General features: G+C 34.8%; 1 pseudogene; it reads left to right on the forward strand.

Annotated features, from left to right (window-relative positions):
• The first annotated feature begins 611 nt into the window (after positions 1–611).
• Positions 612–18,938, forward strand: LOC121153453 (annotated as a pseudogene).
• The last annotated feature ends 1,682 nt before the right edge of the window (positions 18,939–20,620 follow it).

Raw genomic sequence — 20,620 nt, forward strand, 5'->3', positions numbered from 1 at the left:
CACATGACAATCTCGTTCTTAGAGCTACTTGCAACTGTAGAAGTTTTCTTTGGTTATTCTCAGTTGGCAATACATAGAGATATTTTATTTAAGCCATACTTTTTATGTAAGAATATCCTGATAAACTGCATTAACTCAGATTAAAGATACACATGAAAGACTATGAGCATGTTTCCTTGAGTTCTTAGCTGGATTGTGTACAAAGAATATAAATCTTGTCATAGGCTTGCCTGCTTAATGTGGGATCTTTCTTAATGAGCACAAGCTTTTTAAATGCAACCAAGTTAAAAGACTAGGATGAAAGATTAGACATGTGTTCACAAATAAGAAATGTTGAGTAAACAGTATATGTAATTAACTCTTTAGGAAAATGTTGTTTAATTAAAAGAGCCATTCTATTAGCAAACACACCTGCTGCTTATAAGATTTCTGTCTTCCTAAAATAAGTCTTGAGAAAGATTCCTTCTCTTGTTCATCTCCTTAGGGAATCTTCATGTCAGTTTCCTACCTTAGTCTTGTTCATGTTGATGTGTTTTTCACAGTGATTCAAGAATATCACATAGCAAGCAAGATTTAACAATGATTTATGTCCCTATCAACTTTATAGTACTATGGTTCACTTAAAAGAGAAGAGGAAAATTGCTATGATGGTCAACAGCGAAGCCATGAATTATAAAGATATAGGAAGTAAGAGTGGCGGATACACAGAGAAGTTCATGATGCATAAGCATTACAGAAGTTTGACGTAAGAAAGGCAAGTCCTTCAGATCTTGGATAAATCAGGAGCAAGAGTATGGATTATAGAGCAGAAGTGTTCTCCCTGGAGAGAAGGGAGAGAGTTACACAAGCAAGGTCATCTTCAGATGTTGCATCTGTAGTATACATCTTGCCCATTTCTGGGCATCCTGAAATCCTACCCCTGATTGACTCACTTTGAATGCTTCATTAGTACACAACTCAACCAATCAGGTGAGCTTCCTCCTTAGAAACACATAGAAACACATAGAAACCCCTTGCAACAGGCTTTCACCAGCAACTCTTTGGCAGTGGGGCGGGTGGGGGTCCTCTAAATGCCTGGAGCTTACTTTGCTTTTTAAATAGAGCTCCTTTGAATTGGTCATAGTTCCTCATGCATGTGACTCATTCTCATGGTGATGAGACAACCAGGCAGAGCAGAGAAGCTGCAACACAAAAGGTGTTAGCCCTCTGTGGAAATAAGCAGAGAGGAGAAGCTGTACTCCAAAGGAAGAGGACAGACTGCAATGCAGAAACTATCATAGAGCCATGCAACACAAGGAACAACACCAGAGAAAGAACCGGAACACCAGAGCTCTGTTTCTAAAGGCATCTGAGAAAGAGTCTGTCATATTTCTTGGGAAGGAGACACAGACCCAAGGGATTGGAGCCACAGACTACCCTTAAGCGTACTGCTGCAATAATTTCACATACTCAACAAGTATGAATAAATGTGCCAAAAATGAGATGCATACTTCTACAGGCCTTTGGGATACAATGTGCCGCCTGCTCTTTAGAAACAGAAGTCTCTGGAATGGATTCGTGGCATAACAGAACCAAGTGTCACCTGCAGCACCAGCATCCCATCACAAATTCTGACAATTTTTGTGAATGATGACAAATTTCCAATAGAATGTGAAAAGGGGAGACTGTTGAATATTCCGTTGGTTTCTGAGAATCAGAAGGGCCTCTGCTAATGGATTAAAGCCCAAATATTACATAATCCAAGAAAATAATTTTACAACTGAAATAGAAAAAAAATTATACTCAAGGAAATAGGAGGCAAGCTCAAAGAGCAAAAATGGTAGACTTAGTGTATGGATGAATATGTGGATATGAATATGTGGATATGAATCACCTACCAGGTGATTTCTGTCTCAGACAAATATGTGGTCACGTAGAACACACAAAGATTGAAGGGCTGATTACCTTACTTATGTTCTATTAACTATTTACCACACTCTCTTTATCTATTCATAATTTGTTTCTTACCACATTTTCTGTGCCATGCAGAACTTTTCGTGTGTATCACAGAATAGCATTTATTTTTTATTTTGCTAGATACATTTTCTTCAAGTTCATGAATATCCCAAAGCTTTCGTAAACTCTGGAATATTTTATTCAGAGTCAGAATTTTAGTTTTAAAGCTGCTTTATTAATATGAAGAGAACCGATTACAAGTTGTCCAAAAGTATAACACTAATGAAAAAAGTGATTCCTCACCCATTGTTTTCTTACTTTTACCATGATTTTTAATTTACTTTATAATCATAGGTCTAATGTTCCACTAAATGAAGATATCAACAAATTCATAAAAGAACAAGTGTTCAACAGGCATATGGATAATGGCTGTAAGCAATAAGCATGTACCAAGAAGCCAAATCCTTCATATGTACTTAATAGCATTTCATCTCTTTTTCCCTATCATAAAATATTGGCGACACATTTCCTTGGCCAATCTGTCTACAATTATTTTCTTTTTTACTGCCTATTTTTTGATCACTATATTCCACAAAAATAAATATACTGATTTAAAAGTAAGCTCTGTATGTATTTATTTATGGACCATAAAGTATAATCTTCATTGAAACCCAATAATTTTCATAAATAGTCCCAATACTAAATAATTCCTCAATAAATATTTGTTTATTTAGTTTATATATTAAGCTTCAAAATGAATCAAGGAAAAGGAAGAAATATCACATGTAATTAGGAAAATGTAGATTCCAAATATTTCTGTAACTTGCTCAAGTTCATAAAGTTTGTGTAACACAGAGGTGTAATTCAAACACCAATTTAGCTGGTATTAGATATCAAATGCAAGTCAGTTATTGGATAACACTTGCATTTTGAATAAATCAGCATTTGCTAGTGATATAGCACTGCAGTTACATTTCTAAGACACTCATAACCTGGGCTTACTCCTGATTTGGGACTAAGTTGTGCAGGTAAAGACATGATTTCTACCTACTTAAGAAAGCTACTGAAATTCAGAGCCTAGTCTCAAGAGTGCCTATACAAGCCAGTAACGTTGCTGAAATGATTCCCCCTCTCCTCTTGCTGAGCACAGAACTCTAAATGATTTTTTTATTGTCCTGGTCATTACTAACCTGGGAAGCCAGAAGTGTAGAAAGGTAGAAAGCTCTGATGCAGAAACTTGTCACAATAATGAGCCACCTTCTGATAGGGAAAAGGTATTTCTCATTGAAATCTCTAATCAGTTATTTTTTAGCAACTACAAATAATACCATTTAAAAAAAAGATAATAATAGAGGCAATATTTCTCATAAGAGTAAAGACTCATGAGATTTACCTTTAATTGTAATGATAATTATCTTCCTAACATTGAAGAGGTAATGACTAGTATGTGTTGCAGATGAACATATGACGCAGTTAGAGTAAAATGAGGAACCATGTTATTTTTGTCAGTAATAATCATATCTCTGGTTGGTTTTCCTACCTCTGTTCATATATATAATGTTCTTAAAATCAATGTACTGTCATTGCTTTTTTCTTCATCTGATTTCCTCACTGGAAGCTACATTCTTTAAGATATATGTGATAACTCTAATTTATTATCTCATTTTTACAGTCTGGCTTACCCAGGGCCCCAACACAATGGCTCAGTGGTTTAATCCATGTCTTACAAGAGCCAGGATCCTGTATGGGTGCCAGTTTGCGTCCAGGTTGCTCCACATCTCATCCAGCTCCCTGGTTGTAGCCTTGAAAATCAGTAGAGGACGGCCCAAAGCCTGGAGACTCTGCACCTGCATGGGAGACTCAGAAGAAACTTCTGGCTCCTGGTTTTGGATTGGCTCAGCTCCAGCTGTTGCATCCACTTGGTGAATAATGCAACAGAGAGAAAATCTTTCTCTCTGCATCTCCTTCTCTTTGTACATCTGTTTTTCCAATAAAAATAAATAAATCTTTAAAAAAATGTGGTTTATATTTGTTAATACAATTAAGCATATTATTTGATATTTTGCTAGAGTATGCTAATGCAATTTTGACTTAAAAGGTTGAAAAAGTTTGAGGAATGACACATTTTAGTTTCTTTTTTCTTAATTTTTGTTAATAAACTATGTAAAATTAAGATTACTTATACTACATCTAATTAATGGTGATCATTGGCCCGGATTTATACAAGCTAATAAACATGGAATTGACTTTTATCACCGCTCCTCATTCATCTCCATTAAATCATCATACACCACAACATAAAGTATAAAATTCACCATATAACTCAAATAAAAAAATGACTTAGAAACATACACGTGTATTTCTAATGTGTCATCTTTCAAAAGCTACCGAAGCAATGAGAGATTTCTGTCCCAAGCTTTATGCAAACGCATGTGATTACAATCCTAAAGAGTCAATAAAGCAAATAGCTTTGAAAATAAGGATCTGATGACTCAACAGCAAAGAAATCTCTACTAATCTCCGCTGTCACCATAAGTTTGGTGGCTTAAGTCAGCACAAACTTATTCTCTTACAGTTCTAGAAGCAAGAAATCCTAAAAGGATATATCACTGAGTTGAAAAAAATGAAGATATCAAAAGAGTTGAATGCTTTCCCAGAGGCCTCTCAGGAGATTATATATTCTTGTTCTTCACAGTTTCTAGAAACTGCCACAATTCTTGACAATCTTTCTTTTAAAAGCTTGTGAGCAAGAATTGAGATTTTTTTTTCACCATTATCATTCTTTAAATACTGACTTCCTCTCTCCAGCTTGCAATAACCATTTTGGCTGCATTGGGTCCACTGAGGTAATCCATTATGAGTTAACAGCCATTGTAAATTTGAAGCAACATGAAACTCAGCCTTAATTCCATCTATAATGCTGTTCCTTTTTTGTTGTGCAACATGTTCACAGGGTCTAGAGACTGGGATACAGACATTTTGGGAGGTCAACACCTTTCTGCCAAAGTAAGAAACTACAATGAGCCAATTTTGTCTGAATGACAATGGGCTTTGCCAGCTGTCAAAGGCATTTGAAGGGCTGAAGGAGTGTTGGTCTGGAGAGCTGATTGAAACGCTTAAGTTTTAGATAGAAGACCCAAATAAAGAAATTTTCTGAAATAATAACTGTAATAGTTAAACTTTCATTAAATGAATACTGTGTTAACTTTTTTCAATTTACGTAATATTCGCCCACACTTATCTGAAATAGATGCTGTCTCCATAATGTATGAGTGCAAGCATATACAAGAGGAGTTAAAGAACCCTCCCATGGTTACAATCATCTAATTCCATACACTCTGGCTTGAGAACTCATTCTCACAACCATTTTAGGCATTATTCTAGAAATTTGTTTAATTTTTAGAAGAATAGAATATATCTCCATACAATAAAAATAACCAAAAACTAAAAGAAAAGCACTTCCAGTGGAAGCAGCGGATAACACAAGAAATGTCATTAATTCTCACTGTAATATCCCTCACTATTGAACTGCTCTGGTTTGAGATAATGGAAGAACACTCATAATGAACTGAAAGTAAACTTTGGTATAATTCAAATAAGTAAAAGTATACATTGATACGTGTGTTACCTGGAAATTTTCTTCCACATAGTATCTATTCTTTCCCAATATTATACCATCAGAATCATGTTATTTAACTTCATGCTGCTGTAAGCTTTTTATTATTGTTCCTGTTGTGGATTTTGTCTTATGCCTTTTCACTTAAGGGGAAGTATAGTAACTGTAATAGAAGCTATAACCATTTGTAAAGTTGCAATACAGTATGCATCTCTACTTCTGAACCAAAGATGAACTCCCCAAAAAATAGTTAGATATTAACCCTGAACAGAAATGTCTTAAACTCAACAGTCAAAGACACACAGTAGCAGACTGGATCAAAAAACAGGATCCATTTATCTGCTACCTGCAAAAAAACACAACTCACCATCAAAGTGTGAGCAGTTGTCCCTGGATCCTGGCCTTCCTGGCCGATGGCAAAAGTCATGAGGACACAGCACACTGCACCCTCAGGAAACCAGCAGCGGATCTGGCAAAGTGAGACCCTGCTTTGATCTGAAGGTTGACAAACTACCTAGGACTGGATGTAGATATCCTGCTTTCCTCTGCTTGGAAAGCCCCCACCTTGCAGTGAAGAAATGAAGAACCAATTACAGGCCACTATGATCAGGTCAGGCTTGTAGCTCGCTCTTGTCAGAAAGGATTGTATCTAAAACTGACCTTAAGTTGATTGGTGGCTATGGGGGTGGGGAGAGAAACTAATCAGGTTGCTGCTAATGCTCTGGGCTTACTGTTATCACCCGGTATACAAGCTTCACGACTAGACTCAATAAATGGATTGGTTGGTTGACTCCTGGTCTTCTTTCTCTGGTGGTTTTCTGTGCTTTCATTGCCCCAACTTGGAATCTTCTAAGAGGACTGCAGAAAGCAGCCTCACCAAAGATACACGGAAACTGAAAGTGACAGGATGAAAAAGGAGATTTCACACAAATGGAAAGGAAAGCAAGCTGGTTTACATTCTAATATCAGACGATATAAACATCAATATGAAAAGTATTGAAAGAGATGAAAATGGACACCACATAATGACCAAGGATTCAGCAAGAATAAATCACCATAATAAATGTGTACACATCAATTGCCAGACTCAATCAAGAGACTACTGGAACTTATAAGAGAGTCTGGCAGGGTAGCAGTATACTGCTACATTAATTTGTATACAAAATCAATGATGATAACTCCATGGTTGAAAAAGAACTCATAATTACAGTCCCCTTTTAAAATAGCACAGAATCTTGAATACCTTGGAATAAACCTAACCAAACACAAGGAAGATCTCTATCATGAAAATTACAAAACATTAAAAAAAAAAAGAAATAGAAAAGCCCAATTAAAAATACAGAAGTTACCATAGTTCACAGATCAGCAGGACTGACATAATAAAAAAAGTGTCCATAATACAAAAAGGAGTACACAAATTTAATGCAATCCCAAACAAAATCCCAACAACATTTTACTCAGAAATAGACGATGATACAAAAATTTATCTGGATTCACAAGAGACCATGAATAGTCAAAGCTATCCTGAATAATAAAATTAAAGCTGGAGGAAGCACAATGCCAGATATCAAGTCATACTATAGGGTAGTGGTTAAACAAAAATACTGGTACTGGTACAGAAACAGAGATCAAAGGAACAGAATAGAAACCACAGAAGCGAGCCCACCCATGTGCAGCCAACTAATCTTTAACAGCACAACTGAAAGCAATCCAGGGGAAAAAGTGGTCTCTTTAGTAATTGCTGTTGGGATGATTGTACAGTAGCTGGCACAAGTAAGAAGCAAACCCCCCACCTGTTACCTTACATAAAAATCAGCACTAAATGGTTCAAGAACCTAAATCTGCACTCAAAAATCATAACTGTTAGAGGAAAACATAGGAAGCTCTCTGCAAGATGCAGGCATTGTTAAAGATTTCTTAGAAAACTCACTAAAAGCACAGGCAGTCAAAGCCAAAATAAGCACATGGGAACACATCAAACTAAGAAGCTTCTATACATCAAAGCAAACAACAAAATGAAGAAGGAGCCAACAAAATGGAAAGAAATTGCTGCTCACTACACAACCTATAGTGGACTAATACACAGGATTAAAAAGAGTTTCAGGGAGGAAAGAGAAGGAAAGGGCAGAAGCCCTATCCCTACAAAACCATACAATGGAATATAATAACTTGAAATAAAATTAAAAATAAGTAAAAATAGAAAACACCAAAAACTTATCAGGGAAAACAATAACATTTTTTAAAAAGAAAGACTTGAAATGCAAAGTAGTTTTACATGTTGGACCAGGGATTATCACGTTGGGTCCTCCCACTGGCAGTGTCTCCAGCATTTCTGAGCCTTTTGACACCTACCTCTTATTTGCTAAGTCAGAAGCCAGGATTACGATTCAGCATGGTGATACTGATATTATCCAAAATCAGAGATTCAAGCACCATACTTTAGGAAAAATATATCTCCAATGTGCTTTACAAAATAGCTGAGTATAAACATTATAAGAAATGAAGCTAAGGATAAATAATTTAGGACTTCCACAAGGCTCTTGTAAAGACCTTCAGTTTTACAAGAGAAAATGGCCCAACATATTCAAATTAACATTAAACGCATATTTTGTCTAATATGTTTACTCATAATTTCAGAGTTATATGCCCTCTTTCTGAGCTTGTGGGCACAGCCAATAACTTAAATGAACTGTAATGATAACTTTCGGGCAAAAAAGCAATTTAAAAATTAATAATATGTGAGAAAATCATATTTTAATATTCTGTGAAAATTTGTATTTTGTTAGCTGAAGAAATATTATAAGACAGGTACAAAGTTGTACATGATTCAGTCCTCACCCTCAGAAGGTTTAGTAGAGAGGAAATTGCAAAATGAATAGGCCTCTTTAGAAACATAAGAGTAAAAGCAACTCAATTGGATTTGGAAATACAAGGACTATTTTAGTGAAGTGCTGTGTTCCATGCTGAGTAGTAAAAGTCAAGTAGTTGCTAATCACTCAAGAGAGGGTAAAAGAAATCTCTGTATAAGAAATCATATATTCAGAGAATTAGCACGATTTCTAGCATATGGTAAATAGTCAACAAATATTCCCCATGTATATGCACACACATACACATGTGTGCACAATTTCCATTTTAGTATTGAAATCTGACTGAAGAAAAATCTGAACCAATAGCACAGATTATTCAATAAGCAGTAGGATTTTATATTATTCAGTCACAGAGAGCAGCAAATGACTCAAGGCAAATATTAAGAAATATTAAGCAGTATAGGCAGTTAAGAGATAAAAAGGAAATTCTAAAGATATTTAGAAATCGTCAGGGGGGGATAGCAAGAATTTTGAGAAAAGGGAGGGAGGGAGTTAAAGAGATAATCATTAGTATGGAAATTCAAAATGCACAAGATATTTATATTTATTTTGAGAGAAAGAAGGTGTGAGAGTTTGAAACTGATGAGTGCAACACACAGATCGGGTTAGGACAAAGCCCGGAGCTCAGAATGCAATGCAGGCTCCGTGTGAATAGCACACACCCTAGTATCTGAGCTTCCACCTGTTGCTTTCCCATGTGTGCAACAGCAGGAGTCAGAATTTGGCCAAGATTTGATTCCTGAAACTGTAGCCTGGGAAAGGCATCTTTCTAGCAGCATCTTAACCTATATGCCAAATACACACCCTACACAAGAGATTAAGATGAAAATGTCCCCATTGTCTCTGCAAAGAAACAAAGAAACAAAAATGAACACAACTTTAAAAATAACAGAAAAGAAAACGAAACACTAAAAATATGAAGTTATATAAGAGTACTTCTAAAATGTAAAAATGGAATAGAACTGCAAATTTATTTTTGAGAACATTGTTTAAATTCACATACACATATTTGGGTTATATTTATGAGTTCTTCAAAAGCTTTTCCACATTTTTATATATCATATAAAGTATTATATATTATTGCAAAATAAAAATATACATTAATTAGACATGTAATAATAAATATATGAAGACTTCTGCATTATAAATTTATAATTACATAAATTCTAAATATAATTATATCATAGTGATATAATTATAAATACATAAAAAGAAAATTTATATCCAATATAAAGGCAAAGAAATATATGCATGTGTGAAAGCCCTTGAGTAATAGAACAAATCAGGACGGTACATTAGTAGTTATATCTTTCCTGAATTAAAAAAAATAGAGAAATATATGAAAACATAGCTAGCAAGAAACAGAACATCAGGAAATATGGGGAAGTAATTCTTAAGAGAAAGAAACAGATTAATTAAAAATTCACTGGAGCCTATTGCTTCAAAAGTAGTTCCATGGCTTGATATAAGAAGGAAACATTCAGACAAAACTTTGTGAGTATCTTAAATTAATGAGATGAAATTGAAAGGGTTTTAGCAACAGAAAGTTAAAGGTCATAGGACATGGCAGAGAAAAACTGAATAAAAACAAAATTCTTGAAATATAAAACCTCCCTTAACAATGAGAAAAAATGTTAAACAGTATGTGTGTTAGGAAACCACCATACATCAGAAAGAAGAAAAGGAACAAATAGTGGGACCCACCAGGTATTTTAAAAATAACATATTTCCACTATTCAGCTTGGAGAATATAATTTATATAGAGTTGAATTGGTATTCAGAATGGGATGGACTTAACTATAGAATGGTGCTCAAATTAAATCCTGCAAATCTTAAAAATAACACTTGAAAACCAAAATGATTACATGTTACTGCTCAATTACAAAAGAATTTTTAAGAAAAATCTATCAACAAGTTGTTAATTAGCAGACATGAAAATCAGCAGATTGCAGAACCAAAAGTGAACTAAATACAAACTGACTCAAAACCAACAAAGTTGTCAAAATCATTCAGTACACTAAATTTGTACAGTAATATAAAATCATCAATTAGTGAACTGGCACATTATTTATTAGTACATGAAGTATTTATGAAAGCCATGATATGCTCATAAAGTTATAGGATGATGGGATCTGTTGAGATGAGATATAAAACATACAGAAAGACAAATCAGATTTCTAGAAGTAAAAATTTAAACAAATCGCATGAAGTATGCACAGGATTGGGTACTACATTACATATTGAAACTGGACATGCTAGAAAATAGCAATAAAAATATAAAATGGAAGACAAAATAATCTAATAAATGAAAAGAAGAAAAGTGAACTCTGATATACTTCTAGAAGTCAGATATTCATGTAATTCAAGTCTCCATCTCTGAGGAGATGATGCATATACAAAGTAATTTGAGAAATAATGCTTGAAAATTTTCAAAAAATAAAGCTATGCATTTATGGAACCTAAAGTTTCAACAAACCAGAATCCAGAGAAACAGAAATAAAACCACAAAACATATCAAATAACAGAAAAAATAATAATTAAGAAAAAAAAATGCTTGACAGTAGCCAGAGAACAAAAGTAGAGAGGAAGAGGAAGATGACAGCAGAAATTTCCTTAAATAGAATGAGAAGACTAAAGCTATATTAAGATGATATAACCAAATATCCAACAAAAGCTAAAAGAAAAACAGAACATAATAATTTTATGCCCACAAACATGATAAGATAAATGAATAAATTTATAAAGATAAAAGGATTCATGCCAACTCAAAAAGAAGTGTACATGTTGAGTAGATTATATCTAATAAAAAGCTTAATTTGTAATTTAAAATTTTTCAGAAAAAAAAATTCCAGGCCTAAGTGCCTTCACTAAGTCTAGTACACATTTATTGAAGAAATAATGCCAGATCTGCACAAATTTCTATGGACTTAAAAGACAATCCCTATTAATAGATCCAATATGTTCAGAATTTCTATGATGTCAAAACCTGACAAAATAAGAACACAAAATATCTCATGTATATCCCCTCACAGGTGAAAAATACATTAAACCAAAATCACCAATATAGAGTGATCAACAGTGTAATAACTTGTACGTTCATAGCAGCTTTCTGTATAACAGTTAAAAGGCTATGAACAACCCAATACACACCATCTGTGAGTAGTTAAATATATTTTACTACAGCCAGACATTGCACCAATACTCATCAAATTAAAAAGAATAGACTACTTATAGTAGAAATGTGATCATTCTATCAAGTAATTAATGATACAGTTAGAAAATAAAGATATTGCATACTGTACTATTCTATTTACATAAAAGCATAGAAAATAAAAATCAATCTATAGTGAACCACGGCTACCTAGAAATAAGGTCGAGATCTGGACAACATGAGGAAATATTTAGGGTCGATATGTGTATTCATTATCTTCACTGTGATGATCAAATTATAACTATACTTAAGGCCCAAATTGCCAAATTTAACATTTTTAAACTGCTTAGTTTGTGGGATATCAATTGTACCACAATACAGTTGTTAAAACTATGTAGTAGAATAATCTGAGAAATAACACCTGTTTTATAAAATTTTCCTAAGATTTGTTCTTTAAGCATTGCAATTAAGATTTCATTATAGGACACCATGAAATACAAAACCTTGCTCTACTTATTTATGCATAGAATGGTTTCTAACATAAAGAATTTACACAGAGACGTAGAATCTCTTGTTAACATTAGTTGCTGTCTAAAAAGATAGTGCTAGAAGTGGGCATGCAGTGCAGTAGGAGGCTAGGATACCTGCAGGTCTGAGTTCCAGCCCCTCTGCTTCCTGCTAGTCTGTACCCTTGAAGCAAGCAGATGATGACTCAACAACGTGGGTCACTGACACCCATGTGGGCCATCTGGATGGAGTTCTAACTTTTCTTATATATCTGAGGAGTGATTGGGCATCTCACTCTTTGCATTTCTGTTTTACAGTGAAATGAAAATAAATAATTAACACATTTGCCTTTAGAATTAACATGAATTTTCCTCCCTTATATTGTTTAAATACCGTATTTGGTAAAGAAAAAAAAATATTAGCCATCAAATTTTCTTTGTGTTTTTTCAACCAACACATTTGGTATAACCTTTCTCAAGAGATCATCAAATTTAATTATTTGTTATTTGCATGTAAATAATTAGTTTAATATGGGGGCTCTTTTCAAAATACTTTGAAAACTAATCCTCTAAAGACCTCTGCTTCATATAAGTTTCTCTCTTGTGTTTTGGATAAATATAATTACACAGTAATATTATTTAAAGGATAGATATGCAATAAAGCCTTATGGCTTTTATGAAAAATAGTCACTATACGCCAATGTCCTATGCCAATAGAATAGGGGATAGAACTTGCAAAGAATATTCCTAATTTCTATTTTATATTCAAGGAAGTAGAATAATTATCTCTAGACATTTATTAAGACATCTTTTATTAAAACTGGTGTTATTTTGCTTAATAACATGAAACTCTGTTTAGAGTTGATTTCTCTGTCCACTTGCTCCTCTGCCAAACACTGCTTCTGTAGACTCTTTTCGAATATCTGTTAAGGTAGAAAAACCTACCATGGAGTGCAACAGTGTCTCTGTGTGTTGTTCTGCCTACCCCCCAGCTACTCTACCTAAAGAAAGAGCTCAAGTGAGCTCTCAGTGCAAATACGCCTTCAATTTAAAATAAAAGAGCAGGGAATGATGCTGTGGTGTATCAGGTAAAGCTGATACTTGTGACAACAGTGCTAGCATCCCATAAAGTCACTGATTGGAGTCCTACCTCTCCTAATTCTGATCCGGCTTCCTGTTAATGGCCAAAAATTGGTTAATTATTTAAAAAAAAAACAACACAGCAGAATATGTCCCAAGTACTTGGATCTGTGCCATCCACATTGGACACCTGGATGTAGTTCCTGGATTCTGGCTTTCTCCTGGCTCTGCCTTAGTCATTGAGGCTACTTAGAAATGAAATTTCTTTCCTTCTTGCTCTGTAATTCTTTCAAATAAATAATTAATTTTTTAAGAGACCAACAAAATTTCATGTTGACTCCATATGCACTACACACCTAAGCCATACGTTTCAGTGCAATTTCTATCAGGAAACAATGTTTGTTTATATTTATAAGGTACTTTCATTTCTTTACAAACCCATTTGATTTCACTTCTTTATATACACTTTCATTTGCAGCAACCTCAACAGGAATAAAAGAAACTTCTAAGTTGCAGAACATAATAATTATGGTAGAGGCATTAAAAGAAATTTCTATCTAAATTAGGTAGAAAACATAAGCTGTTTCTGCACTTAGCTTTATCTTATATGTTGTCCATGTGCTATATTTTAGTTCACTAATTTGGTTAGTACCTGTGTGTCTAGCATCCGATTACTGCATACAAATATGTAACTAGATATGTAGATACATTTTATTTGTGTGTGTTGGCCTAGCTTGGCCAGAGAACTACACTATGGTGATAATATAAACTAAAAAGATATTTCAAATTGGTACAAGGTATAAGATTTGTATGTATATATTTAGGACAATTGTCTATAGTGACCTTAACAGAGAAGGAAAGAGATGTGAAGCACTAGGTTTAGAAACACTGTGGCTCGGAGGCCATTCAATCAGCACAGTATTCTATCAGGCATGTCCCTGATTAAGAGCAGAAAAAGTATTGAGGCCTGAAGTGCAGAATGCCTTATCTGATTCTCCTAATCCTACTTTCATTAAAATATTCACTTTCTTCTAGATTTCATCATTTATTTCTTCAATTTATCTGAACGTTGTTTACAAAATTCTCATTAGGGACCACTTTATCAGTTCAGTGGATAGCACTGTCTAGTGCAAACAGAAAAAAAAAAAGGTGTTAGTTCTTTTCCTTTGATCAGATCATTAAGCACTTCAATTTGTAGTATTTGGCTAAAATGATCAGTTCCAAAGTTATTGTCAATAGCTCTGTACCCTATTCAAACATAGTTTTTAATCATAATTTCAGTTTCAAGATTATATATGACAAAATGAACCAGAGTCTGGCACTTATCTTCTCATCCCAGTTTTCACAGCTGTAGATTTGGAAAAACAAACAAACAAACAAACAAACACATACAAAAGAAGTGACTGGCACTGATTTCAAAACCTGTAGTTCTGATTATTTTTGAGGTGAAGCTTGAAAACCAGATCCTTCACTTGCTTATACCCCAGAATCCCTCAGAGTGTAAACAAACCTAAAAAATCACAGTAACAATTTTTCCTACTTAATTTGAATGTTTATCTACTTTCGTAGAAACTACCATGGATTTCATTACAGGATGTTTTCCTAGACTCAGCCACTGCTATTACATAATACAAAATTTACTCTGTGCTATGTTACATAAATCTCAAATTTTCTAAGTCCTAAAACTCTTCCATTTTCTACTTACAGTTCTATGGTTTTTCTTTTGCTTGTTTGTTTTAAATGAGGGCAGGGTGTGAGTGGAGGTGGGGAAGAAGAGTAAGCAAATCAGCAGGATGCCTGGAGGCCATCATGGGTAGAGCCAGGAAAGTGAGCCTCCAAAATTCATATAAAATAAGCCTGTACATGCATAGTTGGTCACATAAACAGAGAACAATATACATGTACAGCAACATGATTAGCAGCTGATATAAGGTTTATAACTGGCATGAATGTGTATCTGACCTAAAATTAACTGTAGAAAAAACAAGACACTCTTAAGCAATATGCTTCATTTTCTTCTCTACTTTTCTAAGCTATCTATCTTATGTCTCCTCATACTGATTTTTCTTCTTGTTTGTTCACGAACGCCTTACAGCTTTATCCTAGACCAACTTCCAACACAGAATTAGCTGGACCTCATGTGGTTCTATATTTAGGTATCTGTGTTCCCGGGGACAGGAAGAGTGCCTGAACATCAGTGAGACCCTAACTTCCACTTGTTCAAGACGTGACTATGATCGCCAACCACCCTCCCTTCTTTGTGCCTTTAGTTGACAAGTGATGCTTTCTGGAATTTTACTTATGTTGTTTATTACCAAATTAACTATTTACTACCTTTCAAATTACAACAGAAGTAATTTACCTCCTTTCAAATTACAAAACAAGTAAATTAGCAGCATTAGTCTCCATAAAAATTGCATGACTCCATGAAGGTCCATAGATCTCACAAATAGCTCTTTGTTAACATTTTAATGCAGGTTGTTGACCAATTATTATTTATATAACAATTTCACTCATAGATAGTATCCATAACCCCTAAATTAAATTAGATGTTACATGATATAGAAATTCTGTCAATTGATAACCATCTTGGCTAGATCTGTAAGCCTCTAAAAAATAAGCTAAGTTTCCTTAGGAGACTTCTTTGGTATAAGAAAAATTCATGTTACAGAATATTGGATTCAAGGAGAAAAATAAAAGAATAAAATCTTATATCTTATACACCAAAATATGTCTTCTAGACAAAATGAAAAAGACATGCAAGCAAACTTCTAAATCTTATACTTATAAAACAGTAAATATTCAGCTTGACATAGCCTAATACTTATCATTACTAGTAAATTCTAACTGGGTTAGAAAGTTAGAAATTCTTTGGCAAATTAACCATCTATCCAGCCAATTGATATTCAGTTCTTCAAAGCTTTCAGTTGGCTTACATATATTTTAATTTTTCATACTCAAATTTTATTCTGAAAAAAATCTTATTAATTTAGACTTTGTTTCAAGCTATTGATATAGACATTTTTGGGTTATACAACTACTCTCAGCAAGAGAATCATTAAAATAAATTCTGAAAGTTACCCCGAATTTTTGAGGGCTGGTATTGTGTAACAACCAAGTAAACAAGTTAACAAATTTGTTAACTCTGCCATCTCATTTTCGAGTGCTGGTTCAATTCTCAATTGCTCTAATTCTGATCCAGCTTCCTATTAATGTGACTGGAAATGGAAGTAGAAAATGAACCAAAGAAATTCATCTCCTGTCATCCATAGGGGAAACCAGGAGTTTCTAGAGTACCTCTGGTTGCAGCAGCCATTTGGGAGTGAACTAGCTGAGGGAAGATCTCTCTTATCTCCCTCTCTGGTTCGTTTTCTGTGAATAACAGTGTAATCCTACTTGAGAGCTCCTAAGCATAAACTCAGACTTGGTTCAGCGGGTCTCACCACAAATAATAATGGTACCATTAGATTGATTCTAAGAACTATTAGATTGCCTCTCATGAATCAGGGACAAAAATGAATTAAAATTGGCATAATACAAAAGCAGAATTAAATAATATATGCTTAAAAATAATTATAGGTTTTTAAAATTTTTACAATATTTATTTTGATAGCTGCAATCAGAGACTATGCTAATTGAATGCATTTTGTGTGATTGGAAATGCTGCCATTATTCTCTTTTGCACCTTATTTCTCTCAGTTCATTAACTATGTGGTTGCCAGTGTTATTTAACTGAGTTCTGACGTTAATTCACACATCGAAGTTTCTGTCATGTCAGCAGAACTAAACTAGGGAATTAATAAAAACCCTCTAGTGGCTCAAATATTTGGGTCTCTGCCACACATGTGGGAGACCTAGATATGAATTCCAGGCATTGAGCTTCACTTTGCCCCAAATATCTGGTATGGGCATTTGGGGAGTTACCTAGCAAAGAGAAGACCTCTGTATCTGTCTTTCAGTAAACAAGCAAGTGAGGTATTTGATTAAGTAGCCAATACCTCTGATGCTCTTTGTGATGCTATTGACTCTGTATGGACTATAACTAAAACATTTATAGCAGGTTTGATACTAATTGCATAACCTGACATTAATATCTTGAAAAGTATCAGGTATGCTAGCAAAAACTTAGATATAATTTATCTTCATTTTGTAAGATTTTCTTGTAATGTAGAAGGACATGCAGAGAAGGGGAAAAATCTTTCATTTGCTGGTTCATTCCCCAAATGGGCTGCAACATTCAGGTCTGGACCAGATCAAAGCCCCCCAAAATAACACACACACACACACACACACACACACACACACAAATACCAGCTTCATTTAGTTCTTCCTTATGGATGGCAAGGGTCCAAGCATTTGGATCACCATCCACTGCTTTCCAGTCAAATTAGCAAGAAACTACTCTGAAAGCAACTAGAATTGTACCCATTGCTTGGATATGGAGTCTCAGAATCACAACCACTATAGTAACCTACTGAACCACAATGCCAGCCCTGGCACAGTTCTTTCTCTCTTTCTCTCTTTCTCTCTTTCTCTCTTTTTCTTTCTTTCTTTCTCTCTTTCTCTCTTTCTCTCTTTCTCTTTTTCTTTCTTTCTTTCTTTCTTTCTTTCTTTCTTTCTTTCTTCCTTTCTTTCTTTCTTTCTCTCTCTCTCTCTCTTTTTCTCTCTTTCTTTCTCTCTTTCTCTCTTTCATCAGGTATGTAGTTTCAAAATCATTTTTACTTGTGTTAACATCTGTGTAAGAAACATATTATTCCACATTTGACTCCCTCTCTCACAATCATTGCAGTACATTGAACTCCTAAGACACAGTGCCAGGGCAAATGAGAGCTGAATGGGCACTGGGCGACCCTGTATCTGGCAGAGGAAAAATAACTAACCAAGGGGAAATGAGATCCTGCCTAAAGACAGCACCCGGCGCAGCTGCCTAGCGGCTAAAGTGATTGTCTTGAATGCTCCAGGATTCCAAATGGTTGCAGGTTTATTCCCTGGCAGCCCCACTTCCCATCCAGCTCTCTGTTTGTGGCCTGAGAAAGCACTTGGGACCTTGTACCCATATGGGAGACCCGGAAGAAGCTCATGGCTTTGGGTGCCTCGCTTCAGATAAGTGCAGCTCCAGCCCAAGGCTGCTTGTGGAGTAGACCACCGAACCGGATATCCTTCTCTCTGTATATCTAGCTTTCCAATAAAAATGAATAGGCAAAAGAGTATCATGTGCAAACTGCTGGGAGGAGATCAAGATGCTCCGTCAACATCTCAGAGTTTTCCAAGTGCTCAGAGGTGGAAGACCATGCCTGCTAAGAAGAAGGGAAAATTTGAGGTCATGGCAAAGGCCGTCAAGTCTCGTTATGAGAGAGAAGTGAAAAGCTATATCCTTTCTAAAAGGGAGAGAAAAATATGTTCAAGGATCCCATGGCACCCAAGAGGCCTCCTTGGGCCTTTTGCTCTATTCCGACTACTGTCCAAAAAAATCAAAGAGGACCATCCTGGCAACACCACTGGTGATGCTGCAAAGAAACTGGGAGTGATGACGAAAAACACTGCCCCCAATGACAAGCAACCTTGCTAGAAGAAGGCTGCCAAGCTGAAGAAGTAGGAAAAGGAGATTGCCACATACCGAGCTAAAAAAAAAAAAAAACCTGATAAAGTCCAAATGGGATTGTCAAGGCAGAAAGAGCAAGAAAAAGGAAGAGGAGGAAGGTGAAGAGGATAAAGAAGAAGATGATGATGAAAAATTTGGTTCTAGCAGGTTTTTTTTTTCTTGTCTATATAGCATTTAACCACCCTGTACACAACTTGCTCCTTTTGAAGAAAAAACTGAAATGTAAGGCTGTGTAAGATATGTTTTTAAACTGCATAGTCTTTCTTGCATTTCTTGCATAGTTAACACACTACTGAATGTGTCTTTAGAAAGCCCTGTCCTGGTGATATTTTCAATAGCCATTAAGCTTGCCTGGTATAGTATGGGGGTTACAAATTGGAATGGAAACTTAAAGCAGGTTCTTGTTGGTACACAGCACAATTTAGTTCTATGTGGGGATGATAGTTTTTCATCCTCAGTTGTCTCTGATGCAGCTTATACAAAATAATTCTTGTTCTGTTAACTGAATATCACTGTGTAATTGCAAAATGTTGCAGCTGTTTTGGTGACATTCTGAATGATTTGCTAGTAAAAGATGTACTATTTCAATCATTTTAAGTGTAACAATTCATATATATTCATAGAGGTATGTTACCTGCTGTCCATTTCCACAACTCATCTCAATTGAAAGGACTGAATTTCAGACAATAGTGCTCCATTTTTTTTTCTTCCCCAGATACACACAATGTCTATTCAATTTTCGGTTTCTAAAATTGTGACTACTTTAACTATCTAATTTAAGTCGAATCACCCATTATTTCTCACTTTGTGACAGGCTTATTCTACTGGATAATTTCAGATGTCCTCTAGGTTCAACCACATTGTAGCTTATGTCAGAATCTCATTCCATTTTAAGGCTGAATTACGTTTCATTGTATCTGCATGCTACGTTTGCTTATCCATTCATCAGCCCATACAAATGTGGGTTGCTACTTTGTTTTAGTTATTGTGAAAATGCTGCTATGAATGTGGGCACACAAATGTCAGTTCAAGCCATGGCTTTCAGTTTGTCAAGCTGAAAACCAGGAGTATAACTTCTGGGTCATATAAGAGTTTTTAATGCATTGCAGAATAACCAATGTTTTCCATTTTCCATTCCCATAAACAGTATACAAGGATTCCAATTTGTCATATCCTTACAGTATTTTCTGTTTTGCTTCTTTTTTTAATAATAGAAGCAATCCTAATAGGTGGCATGAGGTATAATATTAGAGTTAAGAGCTGTCTTTATTGATGAGTGATGTTGAGGAATTTTTATATGCTTACTGGCCATTTATCAATCATCTTTGGCAGGATGTCTGTTCAGGTTCTTCACTCATTTTTTTTTCAATAATATTGGTGCCTGTATTGTTGACTTTCAGGTTTTCTCAGCATATTTGGAATATTAATCATTCACTGAATATATATGATTTTAAATCTTCTAAAGTAAAACTGTTACTATTATAGCATACTCCTTATATATTACTTTGTTCAGGGACTTTATAATGAGGAAATGTCTTCTTGAAATAGGCTAAGTTATGAGTAGACTTTTCTCAAAAGAAGAAACATAAATGGTTAGGAATTTTATGTAAAGACCACTTAATATACTTAGCAATCAGAATTAAAATCCCAAACCACAATTTAGTATCATCTCATTCCAGTTAGAGTGGCAAAAAGACAAGAAATAACAAATGCTAACACAGATGTGTAGAAAAAGGAGCTCTATACACTATGGGACGGCATTTTAGTTTTTTTAAATTATTTATATGAAGTGACAAACTTCACCTATATTGCAATACAGATTTAGGAACTTGGTGATGCTCCCAAGTCCTATCTTCCTTA

Source organism: Ochotona curzoniae, unplaced genomic scaffold (assembly GCF_017591425.1).
Source record: "Ochotona curzoniae isolate NIBS_2020 unplaced genomic scaffold, NIBS_Ocur_1.0 contig_2692, whole genome shotgun sequence".
NCBI classification, from domain to species: Eukaryota; Metazoa; Chordata; class Mammalia; order Lagomorpha; family Ochotonidae; genus Ochotona; species Ochotona curzoniae.